This window comes from Rattus norvegicus, chromosome 1, assembly GCF_021556685.1.
Source record: "Rattus norvegicus strain SHRSP/BbbUtx chromosome 1, alternate assembly SHRSP_T2T, whole genome shotgun sequence".
Lineage (NCBI taxonomy): Eukaryota > Metazoa > Chordata > Mammalia > Rodentia > Muridae > Rattus > Rattus norvegicus.
In genome coordinates this window covers 168,163,755-168,186,438 of record NC_141534.1, presented here as the reverse complement: position 1 = coordinate 168,186,438, position 22,684 = coordinate 168,163,755, and the positions used below count along the sequence as shown (strand labels likewise).

General features: G+C 40.5%; 1 protein-coding gene and 1 pseudogene across 9 annotated transcripts in view; one reads left to right on the top strand and one right to left on the bottom strand.

Annotated features, from left to right (window-relative positions):
- Fchsd2 (FCH and double SH3 domains 2) overlaps nt 1-22,684 on the bottom strand; it is a 320,482-nt gene that overhangs the window by 73,091 nt on the left and 224,707 nt on the right.
- On the top strand, nt 13,982-15,852 carry Rpl7a-ps36 (ribosomal protein L7a, pseudogene 36; annotated as a pseudogene).

Below are 22,684 nucleotides of genomic sequence, written 5' to 3'. Positions count from 1 at the left end.
TTAGCTCTGATTTCCAGCACCCACACCGTAGCTCACAACTGTCTATAACTCTAGTCACAAGGATGTGATGCCCTCTTCTGGCACTCACAGGCACATGCTGTTCAATTATACACCCAGCCAGAAGACACACACATGAAAGTAACACATTGTTAAACAAAGGATGACAGCTCAGGCAAAGGATGGTGGTGCACACTTGTAATGCAAACCTTTGGAGGAGGAAGAGTAGAAAGATCACTATAACTGGAAAAGAAAGAAAGAAAACTATATTTATTCAAATTGTTCCTTTAGTTTTCTTAATTATGAAACACTTTTGTTTTTTAAAACATTCTTTGATGTGATATTGCAATTGATTGAGGCAGAGACTCACTATGTACCTTTGACTGGCTGTAGACCTAGCTGGCCTCAAATTCATTTTGATCTGCCTGCTTCTGCCTCTCAAGTGCTGGGTTAAAGTGTTAGTTACCACACTAGGCTTAAAACACAGTTTTGACACCCGTGTGACAGGCGTTTACATATACTGCTTTTAGAAGCAAAAATTGATGGGTTTTCCAGAGGTCAATTGGCCAGTTTATAAGTAAAGGATTAACAATGTTTTTGACCAGAAATAAATTTTTTGAAGATATCTTTAAAAATTATTAACTAAGGATATGAGAGATTAGAAGTTAGACAGATTCCCTGGTAGGTAGACAGACAGGGAGAGGGCCATGGCTAGGTATATAAAAGGTGATAAATTTCCAAGAGAGCTGACTTGAGACATCCTCTTGACGTGAGACAAAGGCCTGACAGCTTTAAAGAAAAGCCCTGGCCTAGGAAGCGCAAGGCCCTGGGTTCAGTCCCCAGCTCCGAAAAAAAGAACCCCCCTCCCCAAAAAAAAGCCCTGTATGATGGAATGGTCTGAAGTTCTGGGCCAAGCGACCTCATCAGCTTCCTTCAAACGGGCTAACCTTCAAATAGGGGAGGAAGACTCTTCAGAGATTTCAGCCGTGATGTACTCCAGAAGGGACTGGTTCTCTGCTGTGCATGGGGTCTTTTCTCTCTGTGCCTGCTGCACATGTGTGCTTCCTCACCCCCAATAAGCATCATTCTTGAACTGCTGATTCTGTACTCGGAACTTGAGATTTCTCTGCTACACCTGTTATACTTCAGAACTTTCTTGCCTTTTAATTCTTTAACTGGCAGAGAAAATGATTAAGACCCCTAGACTGTTTCATGTGTAAGAGTCATAGAAAAGGATCTCCAATGCAGATTTATAAAAGCAAAAGAAAATTCGTGGTTATCAACAAAATATACTTAATAAGATCTCTTTGGACAGAGGGCGATGTGGAAACTCACTGTGTAGATTATGCTGGCCTTGAACTTAGAGCAATCCCCGTCTCTGTGTCTGGAGTGCTGGGATTATAGGTGTGCAATTCCATCCCTGATTTAAACGGTACGTTCAAATACGCTTAAAGTTAGAAATAAGTATGCCTTTCCTTTCCTCTTCCGGGGACCGTGCTTAGAGGCACTCGGGACGCTCCAGTGTTTGACAACCGTCGCAGGCTTCCTACAATACAGTCTCTAACAAAACAAGGCTGTCTTGAACCCCTGGCAACAGGACTGTTTACTTTTATACCAAGAAGGGTGGGACAGCACCTAAATCTTTTGGGGCTGCCCAGGCAGACAGCGAGGGGTTTGTGCTGTGAGACCCAAAGTCCCTGTGAGACTGTCTAAGACAAAGAAGCAGGACAGCAGGGCCTATGGTGGCTCCATGTGAGCCTAGGGTGTCTGTGACAGGATCAAGCCGGCTTTCCTTATTGAGGAGCAGAAAATCGTTGTGAAAGTGTTGAAGGCACAAGCACAGAGTCAGAAAGCAAAATAAATATGCAACTTTTTAAAGTAATAAAAATCAAGACTTGGTCTACAGAAGAAGAGGTAAGTATGAGAAAAAGAGAAGAATATTATTTTTGAAATAATATATGACATACAGTCTACAAAGACAGGACTCACCAAGATGACAATGGTACACACTGGGATTATTCTGATTTTACTTTCCCCCCTGTACTTCAAGATTTCTCTTTTCGCATTTTGGTAATCAAACAGAAATACAACTTTTAAAAAGTTAAATAAAAATATTGCTTTTTTTATAAAACATTATGCCATATACCATATGATTCATTTTATTTTTATTCCAGCTACACTAATGAGTGAGGAAGAGCAGCCAGAAATAGAAGACACTAGTGAAGTAGGAAGGATGGAAGGAAGGAAGAGGGGTTGGGGATTTAGCTCAGTGGTAGAGCGCTCGCCTAGCAAGTGCAAGGCCCTGGGTTTGGTCCTCAGCTCTGGAATAAAAAAAAAAAAAGACAAAATAACAAGAAAGAAAGAAAGAAAGAAAGAAAGAAAGAAAGAAAGAAAGAAAGAAAGAAAGAAAGAGAGAGAGAAAGAAAGGAAGAAAGGAAGAAAGGAAGAAAGGAAGAAAGGAAGAAAAGAAAGGAAGAAAGGAAGGAGTGAGTTGGTTTGAGAAAAGGGAGTGGTGGCAAATGGTGCTATAAAGAGTAATACAGATAAAAGACAACAAAGGTGCTACTACTGACACTGTGGAGAATGGCTTGATTGGCACAGTGGAAGTGGAAGCCACACTATAATAGAATGAATACTGGGTGGGAACAGAGATCAAAGACAACCACAAAAAGTCATCTTAGAAGTAAATAAATTAGAAAGGAAGGTGTGTGTGTGTGTGTGTGTGTGTGTGTGTGTGTGTGTGTGTGTGTTTATATTTTTTCCTCAGGGAGAGGTAAAAAATATTTATATGTGTAGCATATAAATGTAATATGTTACATATATATACATTTATGCATATGTTTACACAAAAATTATAAACTCCAAAGTATACAATTTAAAAATAAGTAACTCAGCCAGGTAGTAGTGGTGCACACCTTTAATCCCAGTACTCAGGAGGCAGAGGAAGTCTGATCTCTCTGAACTCATGGCTAGCTTAGCCTACAGAGCGAATTCCAGGTAAGCAAGGTCTACATAGAGAAACCACATCTCGACAAAACCCCAAAATAAATAAGTAATAGAATCTGACACCTGGAAAGATGTGTTGGTGGTTAAAAGCATGCAGAGGACCCAGGGTTGTAACCCAGCGCATACATGGTGGGTTGCAACAATGTCTAACTCCAGTCTCAGAGGATTGGATGTCCTCTTCTGACCTCCCACATCACTGCATGCAAATGGTACACTTGACTCATGCTAAGAATCTACAGCTTGGGAGAAAATGTTTGCAAACTGGGTTTCTGATAAAGAACTTTTACTTAGAATTTATAAGATCACAGCTGGACATGGTGGCAACACTTTTAATCCTAGTACTTGGGAGGCGGAGGCAGGTGGATCTGAGTTGAAGCTAGTGTAGTCTACAGAGTGAATTCCAGGACAGTCAGAGCTAAACATGCAGATAAATGAACATACAGGGCTGAAAATAAGTAAATAAGTGGAAAAAGAAAAGAAAAATAGAATATATAAGCTCATAACTCAGTAAAAAAATACAACCTAATTTTGAAAATCGATGAAAGATCTAAGTCAACGTTCACCAATATGATGTACAAATAACTACTAAGTCCCCAAAGGGAAGCCCAACACCACTAATCGTTAGGACAATGCATGTTAAAGTGTATGCTGGGGAAAGAACATAGTCAGGAGCAGTACATTTGCTTCATATGTCAAGGCCCCAGGTTTTATTCCAAGCATTGTTTTTTCGTTTGTTTTTTTTTTTTTTTAAAGGGAAAGCAAGTGCCTAAGAGATGGCTCAGTAGGTAAAGCCACTCGTGCCAAGCCTGGTGTCCCGAGATAGACACTTAGGACTCACGGGGTAAAAGAAGAGAACCCACTCTTAACATGTTGTCTCTTGGCTTCCACATGCATGACCTCCATAACCGCCAACACACATACACTAAATAAAATATAAAAACAAAACAAGGAAAGCAAACCATAATGAACCATCATAGCAAGAATACCTCTGTGGCAGTAAACAGCAAATGCTAGTAAGCTGAAAAATGGTTTGCAGTTTCTCAAAAAAGTTACACAAAATGCACCGTGATTTAGCAATCTCTTTCCTATATATTATGATTTATTCACAACATATGTGAATATTTGTAGAAAATCATTCATTAAGAGCCAAACCTCAAGGAAAAAACTATATCTTTCAACTGAGGAGGAACTAACAATCAAAAATGTGGCATTGCAGAAATAATTACAGTACAATTGAGCAACCAAAGGTGATGAACCAGAAGCTACATTGTGGAGAAGTTTAAAAACTATGCTAACTAAATGAAGTCAGATACAAACAACCATAGTATAGGATTACATTTATATAAAATGTCCAGAGAGGGTGACTCTATAAATAAAAAGCAGAGTGGAGACGAGGGTAGGAGCAGGGCCTAACCACACATAAAGTAAAGAAATAAATTTTTAGAAAAGATTAAGAAAGCTGCTTTTAAAAATATTAGTACTTTATCAATAGTGTTTATAACCAATATCAACAAATAAGATATAATGCAAGGAAAACATGCAAAACCAACAAAATCAAGAAAAGAAGGAAAAATGTTATTTTCCAGTATAGGGATGACATACTGAACACTAACGTTAAGATTTAAGTATAAGCTTACCCAGGCTGAGTAGTAGTACAACTACATAGGGCGCTGAGGCAAAAGAAATGCCAAGTTCTATAAAGTAGACATAAGCTATAAACATGTAGAAATGTATCATCAATCAAGTTAAACTACAGGACTCTTGGTTTAGCCTGTTTCCCTCATTGTTTATGTATTCTTAAGGCTGAAAAGGTAAGTAGCAAATATGTTTACTACTGAATATTATTCTAAGACACCTAATTTCAGAAGATAGATATAACAGGAACAAGATTTAGAAATGATTCAAGTTGGTCATTGGAGACAATGAGGGCAGTTCACCTCCCGGGGAGAGAGGCAGTTCTGTAGGAAACAACCATGCTTCACGTGTTCATGACTTTGGAGTCTTCAGAAAGATTCCCTCCCTATGAGTTCACCAATCATTAAGGGATTTGCCTTTGATTATGGGAAGACAGTAGAGGTGAAACTCACATCACCCTGAGTTAGTGATTAACAGTTTTAATGAAAAGGGAAGACACAAAGAGAGTGATTGGTGAAGGGCTTGGTGAAAAGGAAGAAAGGGATTACGGATGAAAGTGAGAATGTTCTGAGCTGGTGGACTTGATTCTTAAAACATTTTTGTTTTAACCATTTTCTATATTAAAAATAAAGTTGTATCTAAAAGAATAAAAAACAAAGCCCAAAAATGACCTCATTTTGTTGGGCATGAATGTCACCTGGGACACTGGGGTGAATGAGCTGGGTAGCAGCATGAGCTAGCTACCACATGCGTAGCTGCTACAGTAGGAGACTACGTCCACAAAGAGGAATCCTGGGTGCTGCCTTGCTGGTAGACTACCACTTCTGTTCTGTATGCTTTGAGTAGACCAGTGCTGATGATGACTAGTAGTAGCTTAGTAGTCTTGTGTGTATGAATGTTTAGTTGAGCTTAAAAGATTCTCCTTCAGAATTATGCTTGAGATTCGCTTTCCTGATCAGTAAAATAAAAATATTACCCACCACACATGACTTTATGAAGACCAGAGAGAATATACGAGGCCCCTGTCAAAGATTATTTAGGTCTAAGATTTCTTTCTATACAATGGATATTAGATTCTTACCCAAACATACATCCCCCTCCCTCTCTGTGCGTGTGCGTGTGTGTTGTGTGAAGACAAGGTTTCCAGGCAGCTCAGCTCTTGAGCTTCCTGACTCCACTTCCCAAATGCACCAATATACACAACTTCAGAATCATATTTCTTGGACCCCCCCCATTTTGTAGTTATCTTTTTATTTTCTTCACAGCTTTAAATTTAGCAACAGCCCTCCCCCTCGTTTGATTATGGTTTTGGAGATATTTAAGAAAGCACTGTCTATGGCCAAATGGACTTACACTTTACTCCCTAAGAGTCCTGTAGTTTTAGCCTTGGCCTTTAAGTCTCTAGCTCATTTTAAATTAATTTCTATACAGGGCAGCAGTGGTTTAATGACGTTCTGTGCATATGCACATTCAGCTGTGATCAGCACCACTTGCTCAAAGATACTCTTTCTCCCTCTGAATGGTTTTAGTATTCTGTCAAAAATCAACTAACCATCAACTACTCTTTTGCACTTCTCTTTTTAAAACTAAATTTGTGTATTTTTCTGTTAGGTGCTTTTATTTTCCTATTAACGTCTATGTTATTGTATGACTACTGACTTATCAGGTATTCAGAAGTGAGAGTTGTGGCAGAAACTGCTCTTCCTTTCCTCCTGGGTGTACAATGGGACTGTACTTCCCAGACTCCTCTACTATTGCTAGGTATGGTCAGATCAGTAAGCTTTCTTTTTTATAACATGAGTAGAGTAATTAATACATGCGACATTGCATTAGATCTCAGGAAAATAGGTGTGTCTACTCCATGATCCCATTCTCTTACTCTTTGGCTAGAACCCAAATAAGTCAGTATCTTTCTGTTGGTCAGGCCAATGATGAGAGTTAAGTAATGGAGGCACCCTGGTACCTGGATCCTTGAATACCTTCATAAGGTAGAACATACTTATTGACCTTTAACTACTGCATGAGAAGTATCATCTTGTAGGAACCATCATAATTTGGAGTCCCTCTAATCATTTAGTTTTTATCCTAATTAATATAAACTTATTCTGCTGCAATAGAATGGTAATGTAATAGAAGACTAAAAGAGGTGGTGTCTGCTAAGTGGTAGTGTAGAAAGCAGTGAGGAAATGTGCTGCAAGACTGGGAAGCAGGCCAGGATAGAGACCTTGTGCTTCAGGGCAGCATTTCTAAGCCTCTCACCTGATGTAAAGCACAAGCTTAACACTTAGCTTAATAAATGTCACCTATTGTTATTGTCATCCATTTTTAAAAACTGAGACAGCTGTAGCTAAGACATGGTTAAAGGCTGAGTGCTTGCTGTTCTTGCAGAAGACCAGAGTTAGGTTCCCAGCATCTATATCAGGCAGGCAGCCTGCAACTTCTTGTGACTCCCTCTAGCCTTCTTGGACACCTACATGTACATGGTGCACATAAATTCATACAGGTGTAGGGGTGTGTGTGTGTGTGTGTGCGTGTGCGTGTGTGTGTGTGTGTGTGTGTGTGTACTTGAGAGAGGGTGTTAAAATTTGGAATTGTCAAATCTATCACTATTTTTCGATGTAGTACTTGTCTTTGCTGGAATACTTTATTTTTTATTTTTTCTCCACCTTTATTAACTTGGGTATTTCTTATTTACATTTCAAATGTTATTCCCTTTCCCGGTTTCCAGGCCAACATCCCCCTAACCCCACCCCCTCCCCTTCTATATGGGTGTTCCCCTCCCCATCCTCCCATTACCACCCTCCCCACAACAATCTCGTTCACTGGGGGTTCAGTCTTGGCAGGAACAAGGGCTTCCCCTTCCACTGGTGCCCTTACTAGGCTATTCATTGCTACCTATGAGGTTGGAGCCCAGGGTCAGTCCATGTATAGACTTTGGGTAGTGGCTTAGCCCCTGGAAGCTCTGGTTGGTTGGTATTGTTGTTCATATGGGGTCTCGGGTCCCTTCAAGCTCTTTCAGTCCTTTCTCTGAAGCTGGAATACTTTAAAATCACACCCTAACACTAAGTGTGGATAAATACTCATTTTTTTGTCATCAACTATAGGTTAGTATGCTGTAACAAGCACTTTTTAAGAGCCTAAACATCTTATCTTTCATAATCTGTTAATTTCCCACTGACTTGAAGTCTATCTTTTCAATCTTATAAGTTCTAAATATCTGGCTGCAATTAATCATGGTTTAAGAGGAAATGAGGCAAAGTTGTATAGCAGATAAGATTCCATTTTCCTTGCAGCTGAGAAAAAAAAATTCTAGCTGACAAAAATCACAAAAAAACAACAAAAAACAAAAAACAAAAAACCCCATATTCTCCCTTCACTTTCAGAAAGACAACTTTCTGAATTCACACTCTGAACAGGTAAAGGTTAGAAGAGTTCTATTTGGGGTAAGAACAACAACAAAAACTCACCTGTTTCCTGGTACATTTGCATGTTTTACCAAAGGCTAGGAGGAGGAAGAGCAAAAAGTATCTTCTGGAAACTCCCCATAAACCACAACTGTATTGGTCCTGCTTGGCCACTCAGACAACACAACCACTCTCTATTTTAATGCCAGAAAGATAAATAAGGTCTCTAAGGGGAAAGCTAATATTAGTCTTCATTGGCTTAGATAGAAACTCCTGTAATCTTGTTATTTTTTCTTAAGATTTATTTATGCTATTTTATATGTATAAGTGCTTTGCTCACATGTATGTGTATGCACCATGCATGTGCCTGGTGTCTGTGGAGATCAGAAGAAGGTGTCAGATCCTCCATAACTGGAGTGACAGATGGTTGTGAGGTACCATGTGGGTTTTGGGAACTGAACCCTGATTCCCTGCAAGAACAAAGCTCTTACTTGCTGAGCCATTTCTGTAGCCCTCTCTTATTCCTTACTTATACCTTCATCTTTACTTTGAAATGAGAAATTAATTAAGACACTTAAAGCTTACTTTTGAGACACTGAGCTACCTTAATAAGATGATGAATAGTAATAAAAATGAATATTTGAAGAACCCCTGTATTGCAATTTATGCACAGGGTATTGCTACATACAGTTCTGTAGATGGGTAAAGAAGATCTTACTAGTTAACAAGCACAGTGAAGCAATCAGTGTGCTTTGGAGGAGGGCTTTTGTGGCAGAACAATGCATACATGCTTACTTCTTTCAATTTTGGTTTTTGAAACAAGGTCTCATACTATAACCCAGGAGGCCTTGAAATCACGGTGATTCTTGTCTCAGTCACCCCTGGAAAGTCCATGTGCTGGGACTGCAAGGTTAAACTGCTACACCTGGCATGACTTACTTCTTCCTATGGTAAAGAGTTCACCTTCTCTAAAGCCTTAGATGCCCTAATGCAAACACTACTACTCTTCTACATATTTTACATGAAAATTTAAAACTTGGGTTACTAAAAGTAGAAAGGCAAGAGGAACTTGTGGAGACATGGTGTCTCAATAAAAGTTGAAACAAAAGAGGCACCAGATATTAAGAAAATTAACGTGCTAAAAGACAGAAGGTAGCTCTGGGTCAGAAAGCATATTAAGAAGGAAATTCTTTAAAGCATGATGCAGAGAAGACCTAACATGCACATGAAACAGCGAGACAAACCCCAGGTCTTAGGGTTCTATATAACTCTCAATTCCATTAACTGCGTGTGTTAAGATCTCTAATCTCCTGGTTGGGGATTTAGCTCAGTGGTAGAGCGCTTTCCTAGCAAGCACAAGGCCCTGGGTTCGGTCCCTAGCTCCGAAAAAAAGAAAAAGAAAAAAAAATCTCAATCTCAATTTCAATTTTATTTTAAGACAGCGACTCTCTACTTAACCCTGTCCTAGAACTCACTATATTGACCAGGTTTGCCTGGGACTAATAGAAATCAGCCTGCCTCTGCCTTCCAGAGTGCTGGGATTAAAGCCATACAACACCATGCCCAGCTCAAATTCAATTGTTAAAGCATCTGAACTTGGAAAGTTAACCCCTCTCAACCCCTGAGCTTATGTGATACTGAACCTTTTGTAAATGAGTACAAGGTCTCATTTATATCAATATGAAAGACAGTATGCCATAATAACAAAGCCAGCATTTTACTGGCACAAAGCAGATGTAAAACAATGGAAGTGAACTGAAGACCCAGAAATGGACCCACACATTTATAAGTATTCCATCTTTGACAATCATCATAGATACTCATTGGAAAAAGGAGACTATTTAACAAATGGTTCTTCAAAAACTAACTCTACATACAAGAACAAAACTAGATCCATAGTCTGACCAAAAATCAACTTAAAATGAAGCCAAATATGGAACCAGACTAAAAAGATGAATGAATTAAAAAACTCTATAAAAACGAATGTTTACATGAACAATGAGATTTTACTAAGCTGTAAAGAAGAACGTAATGATGACTTTTGCATAAAAATGGATGGAACCAAGGATCATAGTGTTAAGTAAAACAAAGCAGACACATAATAACACTGTATTTTTCATCAGTAGAATCTAAATTAAATTTACATGGGTGTACCCGCACGCCTGACCACACATACATGACATAAAAATAGAAGGAGAATTATAAGAGGAGAGGAAAGGATCTAAACTGAAAGAAGTCGGTTCAAAGAGTTAAACAGAACAATTTGCAAATTCATCTGGAATAACAAAAAACCCAGGATAGCTAAAACTATCCTCAACAATAAAAGGACTTCAGGGGGAATCACTATCCCTGAACTCAAGCAGTATTACAGAGCAATAGTGATAAAAACTGCATGGTATTGGTACAGAGACAGACAGATAGACCAATGGAATAGAATTGAAGACCCAGAAATGAACCCACACACCTATGGTCACTTGATTTTTGACAAAGGAGCCAAAACCATCCAATGGAAAAAAGATAGCATTTTCAGCAAATGGTGCTGGTTCAACTGGAGGGCAACATGTAGAAGAATGCAGATCGATCCATGCTTATCACCCTGTACAAAGCTTAAGTCCAAGTGGATCAAGGACCTCCACATCAAACCAGACACACTTAAACTAATAGAAGAAAAACTAGGGAAGCATCTGGAACACATGGGCACTGGAAAAAAATTCCTGAACAAAACACCAATGGCTTATGCTCTAAGATCAAGAATCAACAAATGGGATCTCATAAAACTGCAAAGCTTCTGTAAGGCAAAGGACACTGTGGTTAGGACAAAATGGCAACCAACAGATTGGGAAAAGATCTTTACCAATCCTACAACAGATAGAGGCCTTATATCCAAAATATACAAAGAACTCAAGAAGTTAGACCGCAGGGAAACAAATAACCCTATTAAAAAATGGGGTTCAGAGCTAAACAAACAATTCACAGCTGAGGAATGTCGAATGGCTGAGAAACACCTAAAGAAATGTTCAACATCTTTAGTCATAAGGGAAATGCAAATCAAAACAACCCTGAGATTTCACCTCACACCAGTGAGAATGGCTAAGATCAAAAACTCAGGTGACAGCAGATGCTGGCAAGGATGTGGAGAAAGAGGAACACTCCTCTATTGTTGGTGGGATTGCAGACTGGTACAACCATTCTGGAAATCAGTCTGGAGGTTCCTTAGAAAATTGGACATTGAACTGCCTGAGGATCCAGCTATACCTCTTTTGGGCATATACCCAAAAGATGCCCCAACATATAAGAAAGACACGTGCTCCACTATGTTCATCGCAGCCTTATTTATAATAGCCAGAAGCTGGGAAGAACCCAGATGCCCTTCAACAGAGGAATGGATACAGAAAATGTGGTACATCTACACAATGGAATATTACTCAGCTATCAAAAACAACGGCTTTATGAAATTCATAGGCAAATGGTTGGAACTGGAAAATATCATTCTGAGTGAGCTAACCCAATCACAGAAAGACATACATGGTATGCACTCATTGATAAGTGGCTATTAGCCCAAATGCTTGAATTACCCTAGATGCCTAGAACAAATGAAACTCAAGACAGATGATCAAAATGTGAATGTTTCACGCCTTCTTTAAAAGGGGAACAAGAATACCCTTGGCAGGGAATAGAGAGGCAAAGATTAAAACAGAGACTGAAGTAACACCCATTCAGAGCCTGCCCCACATGTGGCCCATACATATACAGCCATCCAATTAGACAAGATGGATGAAGCAAAGAAGTGCAAACCGACAGGAGCCGGATGCAGATCGCTCCTGAGAGACACAGCCAGAATACAGCAAATACAGAGGCGAATGCCAGCAGCAAACCACTGAACTGAGAATAGAACCCCCGTTGAAGGAATCAGAGAAAGAACTGGAAGAGCTTGAAGGGGCTCGAGACCCCATATGTACAACAATGCCAAGCAACCAGAGCTTCCAGGGACTAAGCCACTACCTAAAGACTATACATGGACTGACCCTGGACTCTGACCACATAGGTAGCAATGAACATCTTAGTAAGAGCACCAGTGGAAGGGGAAGCCCTGGGTCCTGCTAAGACTGAACCCCCAGTGAACTAGATTGTTTCGGGGAGGGCAGCAAGAGGGGGGGGGGAGGATGGGGAGGGGAACACCCATAAAGAAGGGGAGGGGGGAGGGATTAGGGGGATGTTTGCCTGGAAACCGGGAAAGGGAATAACACTCGAAATGTATATAAGAAATACTGAAGTTAATTAAAAAAAAATAACTAAGTATAAGAGTGAGTATGGGCTGGGAGAGAGCTGGTCTCCCAAGAGCACAGGTGAGACTACCACTTCTGCTCAGAGCGACCTGCTGACCTGCCCAGAGCCCTCTGGAAGGGGGAACTGAGAAGGAGTCTGGGACAGGATCCTTCTGGTTACCCTCTGCTCCCAGAGCTGACCCTACACCACAGCTCTCTGTACCCAGATCATGATTGAGCATAGCTGGTCTCCCAGGAGTGCTGACACACAGACTTACAGGATGGTCAAGCCACTGTCAGAGACAGCAAGACCAGCTAACACCAGGGAAAAGCAGATGGCTAAGAGGCAAGTGCAAGAACCTAAGTAACAGAAACCAAAGCCACTTGGCATCATCAGAACCCAGCTCTACCACCACAGAAAGTCCTGGATAGCCCAACAAACCAGAAAAGCAAGATTCTGATTTAAAAATCAGATCTCGAGACCCTGTGAGAGAGAGACCCAACCGCCTGGTCAGGTGGGCACTCCTGAGGCTGCAGAGCGGAAGAGACCACCAACACTGCTCACCCCTGCCCACATCCCTGGCCCAAGAGGAAACTGTATAAGGCCTCTGGGCTCCCGTGGGGGAGGGCCCAGGAGCGGCAGGACCCCTGCCAGAGACACCACCGGACCCTGAAGGAAACAGACCTGATAAACAGTTCTCTGCACCCAAATCCCGTGAGAGGGAGAGCTAAACCTTCAGAGAGGCAGACAAGCCTGGGAAACCAGAAGAGACTGCTCTCTGCACACACATCTCGGACGCCAGAGGAAAAAGCCAAAGACCATCTGGAATCCTGGTGCACTGAAGCTCCCGGAAGGGGCGGCACAGGTATTCCTGGTTGCTGCCGCTGCAGAGAGCCCGTGGGCAGCACCCCACGAGCAAACCTGAGCCTCGGGACCACAGGTAAGACCAAATTTTCTGCTGCAAGAAAGCTGCCTGGTGAACTCAAGACACAGGCCCACAGAAACAGCTGAAGACCTGTAGAGAGGAAAAACTACACGCCCGAAAGCAGAACACTCTGTCCCCATAACTGACTGAAAGAGAGGAAAACAGGTCTACAGCACTCCTCACACACAGGCTTATAGGACAGTCTAGCCACTGTCAGAAATAGCAGAACAAAGTAACACTAGAGATAATCTGATGGCGAGAGGCAAGCGCAGGAACCCAAGCAACAGAAACCAAGACTACATGCCATCATCGGAGCCCAATTCTCCCACCAAAACAAACATGGAATATCCAAACACACCAGAAAAGCAAGATCTAGTTTCAAAATCATATTTGATCATGATGCTGGAGGACTTCAAGAAAGACATGAACACACTTAGGGAAGCACAGGAAAACATTAATAAACAAGTAAAAGCCTACAGAGAGGAATCGCAAAAATCCCTGAAAGAATTCCAGGAAAACACAATCAAACAGTTGAAGGAATTAAAAATGGAAATAGAAGCAATCAAGAAAGAACACATGGAAACAACCCTGGATATAGAAAACCAAAAGAAGAGAAAAGGAGCTGTAGATACAAGCTTCACCAACAGAATACAAGAGATGGAAGAGAGAATCTCAGGAGCAGAAGATTCCATAGAAATCATTGACTCAACTGTCAAAGATAATGTAAAGCAGAAAAAGCTACTGGTCCGCTCTCTCCTCCAGCCGAGCAAGATGCCCAAAGGAAAGAAGGCCAAGGGGAAGAAGGTGGCCCCGGCCCCTGCCGTGGTCAAGAAACAAGAGGCCAAAAAGGTGGTCAATCCTTTGTTTGAGAAAAGGCCTAAGAACTTCGGCATTGGGCAGGACATCCAGCCCAAAAGAGATCTCACGCGCTTCGTCAAATGGCCCCGCTACATCAGGCTGCAGCGGCAAAGAGCCATCCTCTATAAGCGGCTCAAAGTACCTCCTGCCATCAACCAGTTCACCCAGGCCCTGGACAGGCAAACAGCGACTCAGCTGCTTAAGCTTGCCCACAAGTACAGGCCAGAGACAAAGCAGGAGAAGAAGCAGAGGCTGCTGGCCCGCGCTGAGAAGAAAGCTGCTGGCAAAGGGGACGTCCCAACTAAGAGACCACCTGTCCTCCGAGCAGGGGTCAATACACTCACCACTTTGGTGGAGAACAAGAAGGCTCAGCTGGTGGTGATTGCCCATGATGTAGACCCCATTGAGCTGGTGGTTTTCCTGCCTGCCCTGTGTCGAAAGATGGGGGTGCCCTACTGCATCATCAAGGGAAAGGCCAGGCTGGGGCGCCTGGTCCACAGGAAGACATGCACCACTGTTGCCTTCACACAGGTGAACTCGGAAGACAAGGGTGCTCTGGCTAAGCTGGTGGAAGCTATTAGGACCAATTATAATGACAGATATGACGAGATCCGCCGCCACTGGGGAGGCAACGTCCTGGGTCCTAAGTCTGTGGCTCGCATTGCCAAGCTGGAAAAGGCAAAGGCTAAAGAACTCGCCACTAAGCTGGGTTAAATGTACACTTAAGTTTTCTGTACATAAATATAATTACAAAGTTAAAAAAAAAAAAAAGCTACTGGTCCAAAACATACAGGAAATCCAGGACTCAATGAGAAGATCAAACCTAAGGATAATAGGTATAGAAGAGAGTGAAGACTCCCAGCTCAAAGGACCAGTAAATATCTTCAACAAAATCATAGAAGAAAACTTCCCTAATCTAAAAAAAGAGATACCCATAAGCATACAAGAAGCCTACAGAACTCCAAATAGATTGGACCAGAAAAGAAACACCTCCCGTCACATAATAGTCAAAACACCAAACGCACAAAATAAAGAAAGAATATTAAAAGCAGTAAGGGAAAAAGGTCAAGTAACATATAAAGGCAGACCTATCAGAATCACACCAGACTTCTCGCCAGAAACTATGAAGGCCAGAAGATCCTGGACTGATGTCATACAGACCCTAAGAGAACACAAATGCCAGCCCAGGTTACTGTATCCAGCAAAACTCTCAATTAACATTGATGGAGAAACCAAGATATTCCATGACAAAACCAAATTTACACAATATCTTTCTACAAATCCAGCACTACAAAGGATAATAAATGGTAAAGCCCAACATAAGGAGGCAAGCTATAACCTAGAAGAAGCAAGAAACTAATCGTCTTGGCAACAAAACAAAGAGAATGAAAGCACACAAACATAACCTCACATCCAAATATGAATATAACGGGAAGCAATAATCACTATTCCTTAATATCTCTCAACATCAATGGCCTCAACTCCCCAATAAAAAGACATAGATTAACAAACTGGATACGCAATGAGGACCCTGCATTCTTCTGCCTACAGGAAACACACCTCAGAGACAAAGACAGACATTACCTCAGAGTGAAAGGCTGGAAAACAATTTTCCAAGCAAATGGTCAGAAGAAGCAAGCTGGAGTAGCCATTCTAATATCAAATAAAATCAATTTTCAATTAAAAGTCATCAAAAAAGATAAGGAAGGACACTTCATATTCATCAAAGGAAAAATCCACCAAGATGAACTCTCAATCCTAAACATCTATGCCCCAAATACAAGGGCACCTACATACATAAAAGAAACCTTACTAAAGCTCAAAACACACATTGCACCTCACACAATAATAGTGGGAGATTTCAACACCCCACTCTCATCAATGGACAGATCATGGAAACAGAAATTGAACAGAGATGTAGACAGACTAAGAGAAGTCATGAGCCAAATGGACTTAACGGATATTTATAGAACATTCTATCCTAAAGCAAAAGGATATACCTTCTTCTCAGCTCCTCATGGTACTTTCTCCAAAATTGACCATATAATTGGTCAAAAAACGGGCCTCAACAGGTACAGAAAGATAGAAATAATCCCATGCGTGCTATCGGACCACCACGGCCTAAAACTGGTCTTCAATAACAATCAAGGAAGAATGCCCACATATACTTGGAAATTGAACAATGCTCTACTCAATGATAACCTGGTCAAGGAAGAAATAAAGAAAGATATTAAAAACTTTTTAGAATTTAATGAAAATGAAGATACAACATACCCAAACTTATGGGACACAATGAAAGCTGTGCTAAGAGGAAAACTCATAGCGCTGAGTGCCTGCAGAAAGAAACAGGAAAGAGCATATGTCAGCAGCTTGACAGCACACCTAAAAGCTCTAGAACAAAAAGAAGCACATACACCCAGGAGGAGTAGAAGGCAGGAAATAATCAAACTCAGAGCAGAAATCAACCAAGTAGAAACAAAAAGGACCATAGAAAGAATCAACAGAACCAAAAGTTGGTTCTTTGAGAAAATCAACAAGATAGATAAACCCTTAGCCAGACTAACGAGAGGACACAGAGAGTGTGTCCAAATTAACAAAATCAGAAATGAAAAGGGAGACATAACAACAGATTCAGAGGAAATTCAAAAAATCATCAGATCTTAGTATAAAAACCTATATTCAACAAAACTTGAAAATCTTCAGGAAATGGATAATTTCCTAGACAGATACCAGGTACCAAAGTTAAATCAGGAACAGATAAACCAGTTAAACAACTCCATAACTCCTAAGGAAATAGAAGCAGTCATTAAAGGTCTCCCAACCAAAAAGAGCCCAGGTCCAGACGGGTTTAGTGCAGAATTCTATCAAACCTTCATAGAAGACCTCATACCAATATTATCCAAACTATTCCACAAAATTGAAACAGATGGATCACTACCGAATACCTTCTACGAAGCCACAATTACTCTTATACCTAAACCACACAAAGACACAACAAAGAAAGAGAACTTCAGACCAATTTCCCTTATGAATATCGATGCAAAAATACTCAACAAAATTCTGGCAAACCGAATTCAAGAGCACATCAAAACAATCATCCACCATGACCAAGTAGGCTTCATCCCAGGCATGCAGGGATGGTTTAATATACGGAAAACCATCAACGTGATCCATTATATAAACCAACTGAAAGAACAAAACCACATGATCATTTCATTAGACGCTGAGAAAGCATTTGACAAAATTCAACACCCCTTCATGATAAAAGTCCTGGAGAGAATAGGAATTCAAGGCCCATACCTGAACATAGTAAAAGCCATATACAGCAAACCAGTTGCTAACATTAAACTAAATGGAGAGAAACTTGAAGCAATCCCACTAAAATCAGGGACTAGACAAGGCTGCCCACTCTCTCCCTACTTATTCAATATAGTTCTTGAAGTTCTAGCCAGAGCAATCAGACAACAAAAGGAGGTCAAGGGGATACAGATCGGAAAAGAAGAAGTCAAAATATCACTGTTTGCAGATGATATGATAGTGTATTTAAGTGATCCCCAAAGTTCCACCAGAGAACTACTAAAGCTGATAAACAACTTCAGCAAAGTGGCTGGGTATAAAATTAACTCAAATAAATCAGTAGCCTTCCTCTACACAAAAGAGAAACAAGCCGAGAAAGAAATTAGGGAAACGACACCCTTCATAATAGACCCAAATAATATAAAGTACCTCGGTGTGACTTTAACCAAGCAAGTAAAAGATCTGTACAATAAGAACTACAAGACACTGAAGAAGGAAATTGAAGAAGACCTCAGAAGATGGAAAGATCTCCCATGCTCATGGATTGGCAGGATTAATATAGTAAAAATGGCCATTTTACCAAAAGCAATCTACAGATTCAATGCAATCCCCATCAAAATACCAATCCAATTCTGCAAAGAGTTAGACAGAACAATTTGCAAATTCATCTGGAATAACAAAAAACCCAGGATAGCTAAAGCTATCCTCAACAATAAAAGGACATCAGGGGGAATCACTATCCCTGAACTTAAGCAGTATTACAGAGCAATAGTGATAAAAACTGCATGGTATTGGTACAGAGACAGACAGATAGACCAATGGAATAGAATTGAAGACCCAGAAATGAACCCACACACCTATGGTCACTTGATTTTTGACAAAGGAGCCAAAACCATCCAATGGAAAAAAGATAGCATTTTCAGCAAATGGTGCTGGTTCAACTGGAGGTCAACATGTAGAAGAATGCAGATCGATCCATGCTTATCACCCTGTACAAAGCTTAAGTCCAAGTGGATCAAGGACCTCCACATCAAACCAGACACACTCAAACTAATAGAAGAAAAACTAGGGAAGCATCTGGAACACATGGGCACTGGAAAAAATTTCCTAAACAAAACACCAATGGCTTACGCTCTAAGATCAAGAATCGACAAATGGGATCTCATAAAACTACAAAGCTTCTGTAAGGCAAAGGACACGGTGGTTAGGACAAAATGGCAACCAACAGATTGGGAAAAGATCTTTACCAATCCTACAACAGATAGAGGCCTTATATCCAAAATATACAAAGAACTCAAGAAGTTAGACCGCAGGGAAACAAATAACCCTATTAAAAAATGGGGTTCAGAGCTAAACAAAGAATTCATAGCTGAGGAATGTCGAATGGCTGAGAAACACCTAAAGAAATGTTCAACATCTTTAGTCATAAGGGAAATGCAAATCAAAACAACCCTGAGATTTCACCTCACACCAGTGAGAATGGCTAAGATCAAAAACTCAGGTGACAACAGATGCTGGCGAGAATGTGGAGGAAGAGGAACACTCCTCCATTGTTGGTGGGATTGCAAACTGGTACAACCATTCTGGAAATCAGTCTGGAGAATCCTCAGAAAATTGGACATTGAACTGCCTGAGGATCCAGCTATACCTCTCTTGGGCATATATCCAAAAGATGCCCCAACATATAAAAAAGACACGTGCTCCACTATGTTCATTGCAGCCTTATTTATAATAGCCAGAAGCTGGAAAGAACCCAGATGCCCTTCAACAGAGGAATGGATACAGAAAATGTGGTACATCTACACAATGGAATATTACTCAGCTATCAAAAACAACGACTTTATGAAATTCGTAGGCAAATGGTTGGAACTGGAAAACATCATCCTGAGTGAGCTAACCCAATCACAGAAAGACATACATGGTATGCACTCATTGATAAGTGGCTATTAGCCCAAATGCTTGAATTACCCTAGATGCCTAGAGCAAATGAAACTCAAGAAGGATGATCAAAATGTGTATGCTTCACTCCTTCTTTAAAAGGGGAACAAGAATACCCTTGGCAGGGAAGAGAGAGGCAAAGATTAAAACAGAGACTGAAGGAACACCCATTCAGAGTCTGCCCCACATGTGGCCCATACATATATAGCCACCCAATTAGACAAGATGGATGAAGCAAAGAAGTGCAGACCGACAGGAGCCGGATGTAGATCGCTCCTAAGAGACACAGCCAGAATACAGCAAATACAGAGGCAAATGCCAGCAGCAAACCACTGAACTGAGAATAGGACCCCCGTTGAAGGAATCAGAGAAAGAACTGGAAGAGCTTGAAGGGGCTCGAGACTCCATATGTACAACAATGCCAAGCAACCAGAGCTTCCAGGGACTAAGCCCCTACCCAAAGACTATACATGGACTGACCCTGGACTCTGACCTCATAGGTAGCAATGCATATCCTAGTAAGAGCACCAGTGGAAGGGGAAGCCCTGGGTCCTGCTAAGACTGAACCCCCAGTGAACTAGACTGGTGGGGGGAGGGCGGCAATGGGGGGAGGGCTGGGAGGGGAACACCCATAAGGAAGGGGAGGGGGGAGGGGGATGTTTGCCCAGAAACCGGGAAAGGGAATAACACTTGAAATGTATATAAGAAATACTCAAGTTAATAAAAAAAAATTTAAAAAAAAATCAGATCTCATGACGATGTTAGAGGACTTTAAGAATGACACAAATAGGGCTGGAGAGATGGTTCAGCCGTTAAAGGCTAGGCTAACAACCAAATATATAAGAATGGCACAAGTAACTCCTTTAAAGAAATATAGGAGAACACGGATAAACAAGAAGCCCTGAAAAACAAAACACAAAAATCCCTTAAAGAATTACAGGAAAATACAAACAGGTGAAGGAATAGAACAGAACCATCCAGAATCTAAGAATGGAAATAGAAACAATAAAGAAATCACAAAGGGAGACAACTCTGGAGATAGAAAACCTAGGAATGAGATCAGGAGTCATAGACGCAAGCATCATAAACAGAATACAAGAGATTGAGGAGAGAATCACAGGGGCAGAAGATACCATAGAAAACATTGACACAACAGTCAAAGAAAATGCCAGACTTCTCAACAGAGATGATGAAAGCTAAAAGATCCTGGGCAGATGTCACACAGACCCTAAGAGAACACGCATGCCAGCCCAGGCTATTATATCCAGCAAAACTCTCAATTACCATAGATGGAGAAACCAAGATATTCCACGACAAAACCAAATTTACACAATATATTTCCACAAATCCAGACCTACAAAGGATAATAAATGGAAAACGCCAACACAAGGTGGGAAACTACAACCTAGAAAAAGCAAGAAATTCATCTTCTTACAACTAACCCAAAAAAAGATAGCCACAAAAACATAATTCCAACTCTAACAACAAAAATAATAGAGAGCAACAATCATTGGTCCTCAATATCTCTCAACAATAATAGACTCGATTCTCCCAATAAAAAAGACATAGACTAACAGACTAGATACTTAAACAGGACCGAGCATTTTGCTCCATACAGGAATCACACACACCTTAGTGACAAAGATAGACGCTTCCTAAGCTGGAATAGCCATTCTTATATTGAATAAAATCAACTTTCTTTTTTTTAAATTTTTTTAAAATGTATTTATTATATGTAAGTACACTGTAGCTGTCTTCAGACACACCAGAAGAGGGCATCAGATCCTATGACAGATGGTTGTGAGCCACCATGTGGTTGCTGGGATTTGAACTCAGGACCTCTGGAAGAGCAGTCTGTGCTCTTAACCGCTTAGCCATCTCTCTAGCCCTAAAATCAACTTTCAACCAAAAGTTATCAAAAAAAGATAAGTCAGGACACCATAAACATCAAAGAAAAATCCACCAAGATGAACTCTCAATTATGAATATCTATGATCCAAATGCCAGGACACCCACATTCATAAAAAACCTTTACTAAAGTTCAAAGCACACATTGAACCTCACACAATAATAGTGGGTGAATTCAACACCCCACTCTCATCAATGGACAGATCATGGAAACAGAAATTAAACAGAGACACAGTGAACATAGCAGAAGTTATAAACTAAATGGATTTAACAGATATCTATAGAACATTTCATCCTAAAGCAAAAGAATATACTTTCTTCTCAGCATCTCATGGTACCTTCTCAAAAATTGACCATATAATTGGCCACAAAACAGGCCTCAACAGATACAGGAAAGTTGAAATAATCCCATGCATCCTATCAGATCACCACGGACTAAGGCTGGTCTTCAATAACAACAATAATGAGAGAAAGCCCATATATACATGGAAGCTGAACAACACTTTACTCAATGATAACTTGGTCAAGGAAGAAATAAAAAAAGAAATTAAAGACTTTTTAGAATTTAATGATAATGAAGGCACAACATACCCAAACTTATGGGACACAATAAAAGCAATACTAAGAGAAAATCTCATAGCTCTGAGTGCCTGCAGAAAGAAAACAGGAGAGAGCATATATCAGCAGTTTGACAGCACACCCGAAAACTCTAGAACAAAAAGAAATGAATAAACCCAAGAGGAGTAGACTGTGGAGTAGACGGCAGGAAATAATCAAACTCAAGGTTGAAATCAACCAAGTAGAAAGAAAAAGAACTAAACAAAGAATCAACAAAACCAGGAGCTGGTTCTTTAAGAAAGTCAACAAGATAGATAAACCCTTAGCCAGACTAACCAGAGAACACAGAGACAGTATCCGAATTAACAAAATCAGAAAAGAAAAGGGAGATATAACAACAGAAACTGGGGAAATTAAAAAAATCATCAGATCCTACTACAAAAGCCTATACTCAACAAAACTGGAAAATCTGGATGAAATGGCAGATACTAGGTACCAAAGTTAAATCAGGATCAGATAAACCATATCAACAGTCCCATAACTCCTAAAGAAATAGAAGCCGTTATTAAAAATCTCCCAACCAAAAAAAGCCCAGGACCAAATAGGTTTAGTGCTGAATTCTATCAGACTATCATAGAAGACCTCATACCAATACTGTCCGCACTATTCCACAAAATAGAAACATAAGGAGCACTACCCAATTCCTTCTATGTAGTCACAATTACGCTTATTCCTAAACCACACAAAATCCCAACAAAGAAAGAGAACTTCAGACCAATTTCCCTTATGAATATCAATGCCAAAATATTCAATTAGATTCTCACAAACCAAATCCAAGAATACATCAAAATGATCATCTACTATGATCAAGTAGGCTTCATCCCACAGATGC